Source organism: Panicum virgatum, chromosome 8N, assembly GCF_016808335.1.
Source record: "Panicum virgatum strain AP13 chromosome 8N, P.virgatum_v5, whole genome shotgun sequence".
NCBI classification, from domain to species: Eukaryota; Viridiplantae; Streptophyta; class Magnoliopsida; order Poales; family Poaceae; genus Panicum; species Panicum virgatum.
The window spans coordinates 19,790,417-19,803,173 of record NC_053152.1 but is presented as its reverse complement, the minus strand read 5'-3'; the positions used below and the strand labels follow the sequence as shown (position 1 = coordinate 19,803,173).

Genomic DNA, 12,757 nt, shown 5'->3' with positions numbered 1-12,757 from the left:
TTACCGGCCGGTTTGACTGGTTTACCGGCCGGTTTGACCGGTTTGAATTCAAATCCAAATTTAAAATCGCATGTGTAACCGGTTTGGAACGGTATACCGGCCGGTTTGACCAGTTTACCGGCCGGTTTGACCGGTTTACCAAGTGGGCCTTAATGGGCCGTCTCATTTTTTTTCCTTTTTTTGGTTTAACTTTAAATGCCCGAAAAGTATGTTAAACAAACGAATTTTTGAGAAAAATTGATACCATTAGATTCGTCGCACCTTGAAGTATTTTTAGGAATTTTTTGAGAATTTTTTATTTTTTGAATTCAAATTTAAATTTTGATTTTGGGCCGGTTTGGTACCGGCCCAAACCAAACCGGACCGGTTCCCACCGATTTTGTAAACCCTGTCCAACATCCGAGCCTAGGCGTACACATTTGCTAGCAATCCTGAGCTGGAAAGCGAATTCGTGGAGCCCGGCACCAATATCCCGCATCCCGCAGTTCGGTCGGCGCACGGAACACGGCGGGAACAGCGTACCTATCGGGCCGGTGTCCCGCCCCAGGAGGCGCGCGACGGCGCGAGGATCTCCAGCGCCACAACGGGAGGAGATGCTGCCAGGAGGACGTTGTACGCCCGCATGGACGGCGAGGGCATTGCATCGAACACTGCAGCGGCAGCGGCAGCAGAGCAGGACCGGGTCGGTGTCCAGGGTGGCATTCGGAAGACAGCCACGGACCAGGTCGTGCGCGTGGTGCTGTGCGCCCAGGGAAAGCCGCGCCCGACGCCGCACCGGCGAAGGAGGTCCGAGAGGCGGCCGGCGGTGGCGGCGGCATCTCGACAGCTGCCGTTTTTGGACGACGACGTAGCTGTGGGCCTGCAGTGCCTACGTGCTAACTGCTAACGAGAGGAAGATGAGAGAGAGGGGGCCTCGCCATTTGCCAAAGACCGAGTGGGCTAGGCCCAACTTGACGAGGAGTCATAACCAGCCTTTTTTTTTTCTTTTTTATATTTAAAAAATCAAATTTCAAAAATATATGCTGTTTTTTGAAATTTTCAAATCTGGGTGTCTGCCGCCCCCTGGACGGGCGATGGAGGGGCTGGTCGCTCCATGCACGGGCGACCAAAGCCTGTCGCCCGTTCAGGGGCGACAGGGACCTATTTATAATAAATAAGTTGGTTAGCATACCTTTGCTCAATTACCTTAATCCCTCATGGGGCTTTTTAGCTGTCTCCTTGTCTTGGACTGTTGAGAGTTAGAATGGTGCATAAAGCAGTACTTACTTGTTCATAGATCCTCAATCCATCTGGAGACACTTTTTTGAAAGATTTTTGAAAACTTGGCAAAGCTCCAGGATAACTCTCTAGAGGCACTCATCTTGTATTTCCTTACCAGGGCAGTGTTTACCTTTGATCTTCCCTACTACTACAAGCCTTTGTGGAGCTCAAGGTAGGATAAGAACAGAGCACACTTGTATTCTATTTATTGTAAAGTCAAAGAGAGGATCCATAGAGAAACAAGTCAAGCAATCTCGATCAAAAGGTGCAAGTGTATGAATGGATAGATGGATGAATATGGTTTACTCCTTGTGGTAATGGCTTTTCTCTCTCGAATCATCCTTGTCTCTCTCTTTTTCTTTTTTTTGAGACATGGTTACCCCCTTTTTCTCTCCTTTTTTTGGATCATGCTTCTTTGGCATGCCATATTTTCTCTTCTTTTTAGGGCAACCATAATCTGACTTTATTTTATTTCAGGAATGTTCTACGAGAGAGATCACCAAGACATGGAGCATTTATAGATGTGAAGTGGATGTTGGTGCTAATTCCCAGTGTAGGAATATAACAAATGGATGTAATGTATACGTGCTTATGATCGAGAAAGCATGAAGAGCATCTTACTAAGGTCACCCAATTTGACAAAACTCAACAGAATATCAAGCAGCATATGTATAAGGGTTTTTCATGGAATATGAAATATGGCTCTGGTAGGACATTGCATATCGCTGGGAAACTTACCTTTTATTTTTTTTTCGAAAACAATTCCAGACTTCAAGCATCACTAGAACAAGCTTGCATAACCTTATTTACTATATCTAAAGTCACAACAACTTAGACTTGGATCAAGTATATGCAACCCACGGAACTTTCAGGTTTATTGGCAACATATTTGTATAACCAACGAATATAAACTCAAGAGAACTCTTATTTTCAATCTAGGCACAACATACATGATAGAGCAAAGCAAAACTCATCCTTTCAACTTATCAAAAGGGAGTTAAAATATTCTTACCGTGCATCATGGAAAAGGGAAATAAAGCAGTAAATTTTTATTTTGTTTTTGGAAGTTTTTATCAATTTTTATTGAAAGCAAATAAAGGGATACAGTTGACTTAGGGGAGGGAACCTCCCCCAAGCTAGCTCTTAGTTTAGGGTCAAAAAGCAGGACCTTTCTCCATACCTGATCAGGTTGAGGTCGTTTCATCCATACCTGGAGAAGTAGTAGCGGTCGATGACATCTTGTTCTTCTTGCGCCACACCTTCTTGGTCTTCTTTGGTGGCGTAGGCGGCGCAGGAACATGATCCTCGGATGTTGGATAGACGATTTCTAGATCTTCCCATACTGTATTGGTGATGAAATCAGGGATCTTCTGATCATCTTCCACTAGCTCGGTTGGTGGAGTATGAATTTCCCAATCCTCCCAAGCTGGCTTGGAAGAGGGGTGATAGTCTTGATCATCCCAACCGGGCTCTGCCCATAGCCCTTGTTTCTTACTATCCTCATGAATCAAGAATACCTCTTTCTTGTTTTGGAATTTAAATTTCATGGTCTTTCCCATGATACGGAGGCTGCTCCTTCCTCTCCCCACATCAATTCTGGCATTTGCATCCTTGAGGAATGGTCGCCCAAGTATGAGCGGAATTCCAAGATCTCCTTCCATATCAAGGACTACGAAGTCCACCAATATGTAGGTATTCTTGACTTTTACCATTAACCTTTCCACAACCCCTTCTGGATATCTTATCGTGGAATCTGCCAGCTGAACAAACATAGTGGTAGGGGAAATTGATGGATAGCCTAGCTTCTCGAAAGTCACCTTGGGCATGATGTTAATGCTGGCTCCAAGGTCACAAAGGGCGTGATCAAATTCATAATCAAAGATTGAGCAGCTGATCACTGGGGTTCCGGGATCTTCTCTTATTGTGGCTGCCAACTCGCCCCACGCACCTCTTCTTGGGCATGTAAGCTTCTCTACATAGCTGAGAGATGTCCTGCGGAGGGGCTCTTTCCACATAGCATTGATGACATTCACGCTTTCTAGAGTTGATTCGGGTTGCCCCGGAATCTTCCCTAGTTCAGCAGCAGGTGTAGCAGCAGCTAGTTGAGCCAATTGAGTTTCTAGCGCCTTATTGAAACTCAGCTGGTTCTTCATAGCAGTGGAGAATCCGTCCATCTTGGCATGGATGGTCTCCATTGATTTGTCTGTAGCGGCCAACTTCTTCTGAAGGGACTCATTGATCTTCACTTGGCCGTAGACAAGATCTCTTAAGGTAGGCTGGTTCGAACCGAAAGAATTCGAATTCCCATTACCTCCTTGGTAATATGGGCGTGGTTGATTCCACCCCTGACCTCCTTGTGGACGAAACCCATTGCTGCCATTGAGGAATAGAGCTTCTCCTTGGGTTTCTGGGCAATTGTCGCCCGAATTTCCAACATTCCCGCAGACCTCGCACGTCATGCGAGTTTCCAAGGCTTGAAGTATTTGCATCCGAGCCTTATCTTGTGAATAATCCTCAATTTTCTTGAGGAGGAGATCAATCTTCATAGCGAGCATGTCAGCCTCCTTGATGGAGTACATACCTCGCTGGCGCGGTTGGAGGTGATCATCACTCCAACCTTGTTGTAGAAGTTCTATAGAATGAGCCAATTATCCATTCTATGGTGTGGACACGCCAGAATATACTCCTGAAGCCTCTCCCAAACTTCCGGAATTGACTCATTTGATGCCTGCTGGAAGTTCGAAATCTGACCACGAAGAGCATTGGTTTTGCCCGTCGGGAAGAACTTCAAGAGGAATGCCTTAGCACATTTGTCCCAAGTATCCACAGCAGCCTTATTAGCATAAAACCATTGCTTCGCTCTCCCCAAGAGAGAAAACGAAAACAGACGGAGCCGGATTGCATCTTGCAATACACCCTTGATAACAAAAGTACTGCAGAGCTCCAGGAACTGCTAGAGATGAGCGCTGACATCCTCATTGGCCCTGCCACAAAATGGGCTGGCTTGCACCATCGTAATGAGACCCGTCTTGATCTTGAAATTTTCTCCTCCGGTGTTAACCTCGGGTCCGGTCGGGACCTGCTACCAAACAGAGCAGAGTAATCACGGAGTGTCTTCTGGGCCATAGCTCTAGGAGCTGATGACGATGCGATGACTGGATCAACTGCCGAGAGTGATCTCCGAGGTGATACGAGACGAGCTCGCGTCCTCCTCAAAAGTGACTCTGAATCGGAATGAAAGTTTTGCGGCAAGTCGAAACCGGTCATACACTACCCTGTTTTCATATCAACGAAGACAAGAAAACAAAGCCAAGTTAGCCTGTTTAGTAAGCGAATACCAATTTCGATTCTGTTCACAACTCTGTCTATATATTTCACTCTGTGCCTTCCCCGGCAACGGCGCCAAAAATGCTTGTTGGCGCCTACCAACGTCACCTAGCGATGACGCCCGCAAACGCCAATTTGGGATGGCAGTATTTCATGAACCACGAATAGATCCGCAAGCGCACAAAATACCGCTGTAGCATTTTACCCGGGAGTATACTGGGGTGTCATTTATATTTCCACAGGGAAGGCGATGAGTGAGACAATATATAGATTAGTTGGTGAGCTCTATCTAGATTGGATATTCTCATGCATAAACAGGGGTAAGATAATAACATGGTAGGAGGTAGTGTGACACACACACAAACTACTCTCTTGGATAAAAGAATAAAGGTTACTTTAGGCCGGGAGCAAGGTAAAAGTCAGAGCTCGAGTCAGCTGTGATAGGCTAGCTATATCTACACTTTCTCATTAGTTAGCTTATCAGAGATTAAACTACACAACAAGGAGATCGCTATCGAAGTAACGGGAGGAGCCCGTACACCCCGGCGACTTTATGTACCTCCTACTGTAAGGATCACCGGGGTGTCCGACCCTAGAGGGGGAGGGGGTGAATAGGGTCGCTAATCGCTTTTCTATCCTAGGGCTCAATCTAATTGCATAAGATAAACCTAAACACGTCCTACACATGCTAGTTATGACTAAGGTTTATCTATGCTACCCTCTACTTACCTCAAAAGACTTGCAACCTATAGTCAATCCTAATCAAGCTAACTAGGAAAGTAAAGGTAAGCAAGAAAGAGTAAATGCGGAAACGTAATGCGGTAAGTAAAGCGGTAAGGGAGAGGATATGCAAACTCCCGTGAAGACACCAAGACACACGATTTAACGTGGTTCGGTTAGGACACCAAAGTCCCTCCCTACGTCCACGGCCACTTGCTCACAAAGAACAAGTGTGATACCGAGTCTCTTCGCTTGATCACCGTCTTGCCACGCCTCCAAGGCTCCCGACAAGCAAAGGCTAAGTGACACCAAGTCACAAAGACGAGGTCACCGCCACCGTCTATCTCGAAGCGTCACCACGGCACCGTCTTCACTATCTTGGAGCTTTAACACCAAGTAGGGGCCTCCTTCCCCGCACAAAGTGTCGTTGCCACTCCACACCAAGTCGGAGGGTCACACGACGAGTACAAGTGTTTGCTTGCTGCAGCAAGACTTCTCTCAAGGGAGCTCTCGCAAGAACTAATCCCTAATCAAGCACTAAGCACTCTAACAAGTGTGCTTAAGCCTATATGATGTACAATGAAGCTCTATGGTGGTTGGAGATGATCTTTAGCTCTAGTATACTTCTTTTAACTCCAGCACACTCAAATGGTGCGGCCTTGGGGGTATATATAGGCAGCACAAGCAAATATAGCCGTTGGAGAAAAGCTGCCAGAAATGTGCTTAACACCGGTTAATCCGATGCTCCCCAAATCGCCATCGTCGGTTTAACCGGTGATACTAAACTGCCCACTGAAAACTAGCCGTTACGTGTACGGGCAATCAACCGACGCAATCGACCGGTGTATGTAATGTTAGCGTCGGTTTAACCGGTGAGTGCAACTGTCCTCTGATCCTTGAAAAACAAACTCTCTGGACAACTGCACCGACGCCATTAACCGGTGCATCATCGGTTCATCCGATGTATGCATTTTCCTTGGTCTGCTTCTGCCATTGCACCGACGTATTCAAACTTCCTATCGTCGGTTCATCCGGTGCCAAACCCTAGCCCACAGGCCATCTCTGTCATTGCACCGATGAGTACATTTTGCCTTACGTCGGTTCATCCGGTGATACTAAAACTCCCAGACGTGCTCAAGTCAATGCACCGACGTGCGGAACCCCCGTAGGGGCGGCCCTTTGGGCCTAGCTTCGCCTCTCTTCTCTTTGTCATCACTTGAACCTAAAAGCCTGAGTATATCATCTAAGCAAACACATTAGTTCAAGTGTTGCGTGTGTCATCAATCGCCAAAACATTATATTGAAATATGGCATGAGAGGCCATTTTCGCTACACCTACCCCCCATACCGAACGTGGAGGATTACTAAGGCACGGACAGGGCTGTCACCACCTACCGGCTATCTCTACAAACCGTGGGTATAGTTGACATCCAGCAACTTTTAGCTAATCTAGACACCATGTCTACACTAGTAAGGGATACTCTAGTGTCCCACGCGGAGCCTCCACCCTCCGGATGGATAGACATCACACTAGAGCAATAATACGAATACTAGAGCAGTTGATAGAGTTCTAAGAACAAAATACTAACCATCTCCAGCACAGGGCGATTATGCAATGCAAGCATTGAATAATAACGCAACCATGACAAGAAGCATATACTCGATAACTCAGAATATACTTCAAGCAGATATCGGTAACCATAGTCTAATTCTATTACAAACGACCGAATATTACAAGAGAGAGCTAGAGATGAACCCATATCAGACTCTCGAGCAACTCCGGCGACTCGATGACTCCTAGACTCCACTAAGCCTAAAGACTATGCAAGGAATGCAAGAGAGGAAGAGGTGTGTGGTGTGTGTGTTCTATTCTCTACCTCCCCTTCTATTTATAGCAGGGAGCCACCAGCCGCAGCACCCCAAACCAACATTGTGAGCCAACTGGGAAGTGCCACGTGCCTTGGTTGAGGTGGTGGGGCCCACGGGCCTGGCCGGCCGACCAGGTAGGTCGGTCGGCCTGCCCAGGCCGCCAACCACCCCCAACTTCCTGGAGTGGGATTGTCTTGGTCTCCCCTTGTCCTAAAGTTGAGGCACGGCCTGCCCCAGCTGGGTTTGCTTCAGGGTCCATTTGAGCCTGAATCGGTACTCTGATATTTTCTGTGATTTTGTGTCGGGCCAAAGTGTGCTTGTAATCTGCATATTAGCTTGAAAACACAACTTGCATATTCTAAAGGGTAAAGTGTGATTTAAGAACTTTATTGGATAAGGATGCGTGTAAGAAATGCAAACTCTCATGATTTTCTGATCAAGTTGACGCCTGGAAATGGTTGTTAGTGAGCATCAACATCTGTCACATAGAGTAACAAGTGGAAAATGATGATGATAATACTGCTGGACGATTAATATTTTACTACCATGCTTGTTTAGAAATAGATGCTCATCTAGAATGGTTGATTGAACTAGAATATGGAAAAGCTAAAATCTGAAATTAAGGACCTACTCTTAGTCGCTTTTTTGGCAAAACAAACCCCTCCAACCAAAAAGCCTTGCATGCTTGTTAACGGACTAAGGTATATCTGATGACGGGTAAGCCTTGCTGAGTATTAGTATACTCAGCCTTTCTTGTGGCTTTATTTTCAGGTATTGCTGTAGAAGATGTGTTGCTGGTTTAACTACTTTACCTTCGGGTTGGTCTGTGGAGTGGGTGGTTTCCCCGACCAACACTAACTCTTCGTATTGATGTTGCGTACGGGCTTTGTCATAACATCATGCTATCGCTAGTTCTCATATTTTCATACTTCTGCCTCAAATAATGATACTCTGATGAACTGTTGTAGATAAGACCTCTGTAGTACTTGTCTTATTTTTAGAATCATTTTGTAATAATTAAATTCCGCTGCAACTCTGAGATGTATGAAATGATCTGTGTTGTAATCTCTGGGCTCACCTTCGTGTGGGTGTTGTCTGTTTGATCCTGGAAAGTGTGGCTTTTATCGAGGCATCACTCGAGGAACTACTGGTGAGTGCCATTTTGGGTCAGCATTGCATATCAATAAAGATCAGAGCACCCGGGCCCAGTTAGTTTGGGTGGTTCTGCCACAATACGACGCGCCGACGGGTAGATCTGCGGGGGCGGGGGAGGCGGCGGGCGGCGGTCGGCCCGTTGGCACTCGGGGCCTCGGGGGTGGGGGGTGGGGGGCTTCGCAGCGTGGGGGCTAGGGTTAGTGGGAATGAAAGGATGGCATTTGATGGGCTTGGCCGACTCAAAATTAGTTGGGCTGGGCTGTTTTTTGGGTTATTCGGGTAGTTCGGGTACCGTGGCCTGATACCCAAATTACCCGTAATAATTTCGGGTACCGTGGGTTGGAACCCGAATTAGGGTTCGGGTTTTTCGGGCTCGGGTTTTTCAGGTTCGGTCTTCGGGTTTCGGGTATTTTGCCCACCCATAAACGTGGTGGACTACAAAGAGTGGACATGGTTGTCACCACCTGCCACCTACCACTCTAGTACTGTGGGGCGGAACACAACCCGAGGTAACTAACCAAGCCTAGGCACCACGCCTAGAACTATCGAATTACTTACTCCTACCTACCAGTAAGGCAGAGAGCGCTCTCAAATAAGTAGAACTTGCTACTTACACAGACTAGGGATTCCGCAGATCACAGACAGAAAGTCAACAAGTAACTGAAGTAAAGAGAAAGACTAGCGAGATACCGACAAGAGATGAGGAACTTGACTCCAAAGATGCTTCATTCCTCCGAGGTGATTTACAAAAGTGGAGTAAGGCCGAAAGAATTCGGCACTGCTCCTTTAGCTTGGCTTTCACCAAATCTCTCACCTCACACTCTCCCTATTCTACTAAAGATGGACTACATCTTGCTTGATACTCTTCTTCTCTCCAAATGGTGTGTCTTCTAAGTGAGGTAGGGAGCTCCTCTTATAGTGCTTCCAAGGCGGTTCTTGAACGGATGCTTGTACTTTAAGCTTGTAGGTTAGTTGCTTAGCTTCCACGCAAAAGATGGGCACATGGTTTGAAAAAGTCAGGCCGGTCGGCCTGGGATTGTTACCGTTTGAAACTGCCTTTTTTTTGTGGATGCTCCTGATTGCCTGATGAAGTCGGTTGCAGAAAATTGGCCCAAGTTGTGACAGTTAAGGGCTGACCGACCTCCGCAAGGCCGGTCGGCCTGGTGTTGCCGCCAATTTCCCACCGCCTTCTCGTGGAGACTCCTAATTGCAGAGGTTGGTGTAAAAGGATCTGGTGCAAAACATGTTTTCATAGGCTGTGTGGACTGCCCTAGCTCTTTTCGGCCCTCTGTTGCACCGACACAACGATAAACGGCTGCATGCTCTCTAGGAAGTCGGTTTCGGGCTTGGAACTGAGTGTAGCGCTGAATGTGGACCCAATCTTCCTTTCTCTTTCATGGCCCAAGCCTTACGGTTTTAACTTGTGAATTTTGGATGGATTCCTTTTGGGTTGACCTGGAATTGTTCTCAGGATCACTCTGGCAAGTAGACGTGAAGAAATTCCACAATTGATATGGCGGTCGGCCTGGCCTAGGCCGGTTGGCCTAGGATTTTTTCATTTTGGCTCAATTTTGTATATATTGTTCCTGTACTTAAATAATTATCAAAACTTGTGGAACTCATTAGAGTTAGTGATTTTGGCAAAGCTATGGCCTAAATTGCATGAAATCTGGAGAAATATTGGCAGCAAAAATCATCAAAATCGACTACCAACAATATCGTCCTAGGTTTGAGGTTTACCTAATGGACTTAAGGCTTCCCACCAAGTTAAAGCATAATCTCGGAAGACACTAGTTACATTCCTAACCTTTCTCCTTGCACATATAAAACAATTGGCAAATATTTTATCTATGGCTATTTTCCACTCAATGTACTCATCAACACCTATGCCATCGTGAGTTAGTGGATATGAAGAACATATCATTATTAGAAGATAGCAAAAGATAATACAAAAGTACTATGCCTATCAACTAGCAACTACAGGGATGGAAAGTTGGGAAAGTGGATTGTATTATCTCAAGCGGCTTACTACCGTCTTGCAAGTGTTCTTACCAAAGCCAATAGGACGGGCACAATCTGTTGTAAGCCTGAGTGTAACATTTGTAAGGTGAACATGTACTAATCAGAAGTATATGTGGAGCTTTGGATAGGAACAATATGGTAGCAAGGAATATCAAAAATACAATTCAGAATTACAAGATTGAAAGGTAGTCCCAAGATAGTCTATATTGTAGGTCTAAACTTGCTTGGACCTAGTTTGTCTATATTGTAGGTCTAAACTTGTCTTGGACCTCGTTCAAATGAGCAATGAATACAACTTGCACAAGAACAGAAACGATGCAATTCTGATTTTTTTTGTCTAGGTGCGACTTTTTCTTCTCTTTTTCTTTGCATCTCTTTGCCTTTTACTTGTTTCCTTTTAGAATGGCTGTAGTAAGACACAAAATTGTAGCTGAAAGTATTTATACTTTGCAAACACTTGCTTCTTTTTTTCCTCACACAAAAAATCATAACCTATAAAATCAAAGTTCACTTTACTTGTTGCTCAATGGTTGGGCAAAAATAAAACTATGTAGAGATGAAACTGAATTGCAGTGCGCGGGGACAAGCAAAGACCCAAACAGACAAGATCTAGCCCCGACGAACATGATGACACAACAAGGTATAAGAAATCAGCAAAGCAAATCGAACTGAAAAATTGTGGGGCACAAAGGGGTTAAAGAATAGCGGAACTATTTTTGTAGAGATTTTTTCTCTTTGACTATAGGTAATAAAAAATGATGAATCTAAAGGAGACACGATAATATACCTCATTGTTAACCTGAATCCTAATACCACTTGATGTAGCACTAGTCCGGTCTTCCAATAGGTATGGTAGGTTTGATTAGTGGAGAACTCAATGTTGGCGATCCAGGCTTCTAATCAGATACGATTCGAACCCCTGCAATAATGCACTGTTGCTCTGTTGGTTATTAACCAAGCACAACTCAATTTACTTTGCCGAGAAAGCTTTTCCTGCAAGCAAATCGAAGAACACAAGTAAGAAAGGGTAATAAGGCAATATGTAATTGCAAATGTGAAAGAATTGAAGATGAAAATTGGATTCGAGTTCTGGTTACAAAAGGACTAATCGCCACAGTGTTGTAGAACAAGAACGAGGATCTTGATTCACAGCAAAAGGACTCGATGTCACAGTTACAATGAATGATGTCTGTTTCTCAATGGAAAATTAAACTCAATAAAACCCCCAACCCTAATGTGGCGGCGGCTACTGAATATATGAGGGTTAGGTCATGGATGACCCTTGGATGCACCTCTATGGGCTCCAACACGATACATGGGCCAACAGCTCAATAGATGGTGGCGCAGCACCCTGATAGATTCTGAACGTCCACTTGTTTCGACGATTCCCGACTCAGACCAAATAAAATGGAGGGACCGGTTTCACTTGAAAGATTATCTCCTTACTTTCCATACATATGTAGAACATAAAATTTGGACTTTGTATGCAACCTTGGTGTTGTTTTTGGTACGTGCTGCTCCTGGACTCCAAGGTGGGCTCGAACTTGAATTGCTTTGGGTCTCCACCTTGGTGACTCCAACTGAATTAGCCTTGGACATCCTTCTTTACTTGGACACCTTTTTCGGACTCCTTTGACATGCCATATGCCAACCATGGTCATATGCATAGGTGTTATGTCCTCATCACAAGGTCCCATTTGGATATTGGTCGAAGGATATGTAAATATGTATATGTATATGTATATGTATATGTATATAGCAATGTGAAATTCCTATATATATGCTAGCTGATTTCATACTCGGCTCGAATGTGTACGGACATATAGGAGTACTATAGAACAATACATAAATTTCAATACAAAAATATAATTGAAATGAAAAAAGAAATTAATGACAAGAAAAATAGGGAAAAGAAACAAGGAATATTTTGTCCCGATTGCTTGACCCGGGACTAAAGGCTCCTTTAGTCCCGGAATTGCAGTCCCGGTGGGAAATCGGGACAAGGTTTTCCTAATAGGTACAAGACAAAGTTTTCCCCGACTATGGTTAGATCTATCTAGTTGAAGTCATGGCTTTTTAAGATTATGTGATTAGTATAGATAGATAGATAGATAGATAGATAGATAGATAGATAGATAGCTTGTCTACTACAGCACCTACACAAATGATGGTTTTTACCGGTCTGATGGATAGCTTGTCTACTACAGCACCTACCCTAATGATGGTTTTTACCGGTCACTAATGAACTATCCTTTACAAAGGGAGTAAGAAGTGCACGGATCTAAACAGATATACTGTTGGTTTTATAAGTGCTTGTTCAGTCTTCCCCGCCCGTGAATGACGGGAGCTGTGTGGTTGTTAGACTTGCCAGTTTTGTCGTTGGTGCTACAGTTTTTATTTAATC

At 44.9% G+C, this 12,757-nt stretch overlaps 1 non-coding gene across 1 annotated transcript; it reads left to right on the top strand.

Annotated features, from left to right (window-relative positions):
- Window positions 1–3,914: 3,914 nt before the first annotated feature.
- LOC120687084 lies at window positions 3,915–4,021 on the top strand. Its single transcript, XR_005680584.1, has one exon. It is a non-coding gene; the product is annotated as a small nucleolar RNA R71 (small nucleolar RNA).
- Window positions 4,022–12,757: the final 8,736 nt, after the last annotated feature.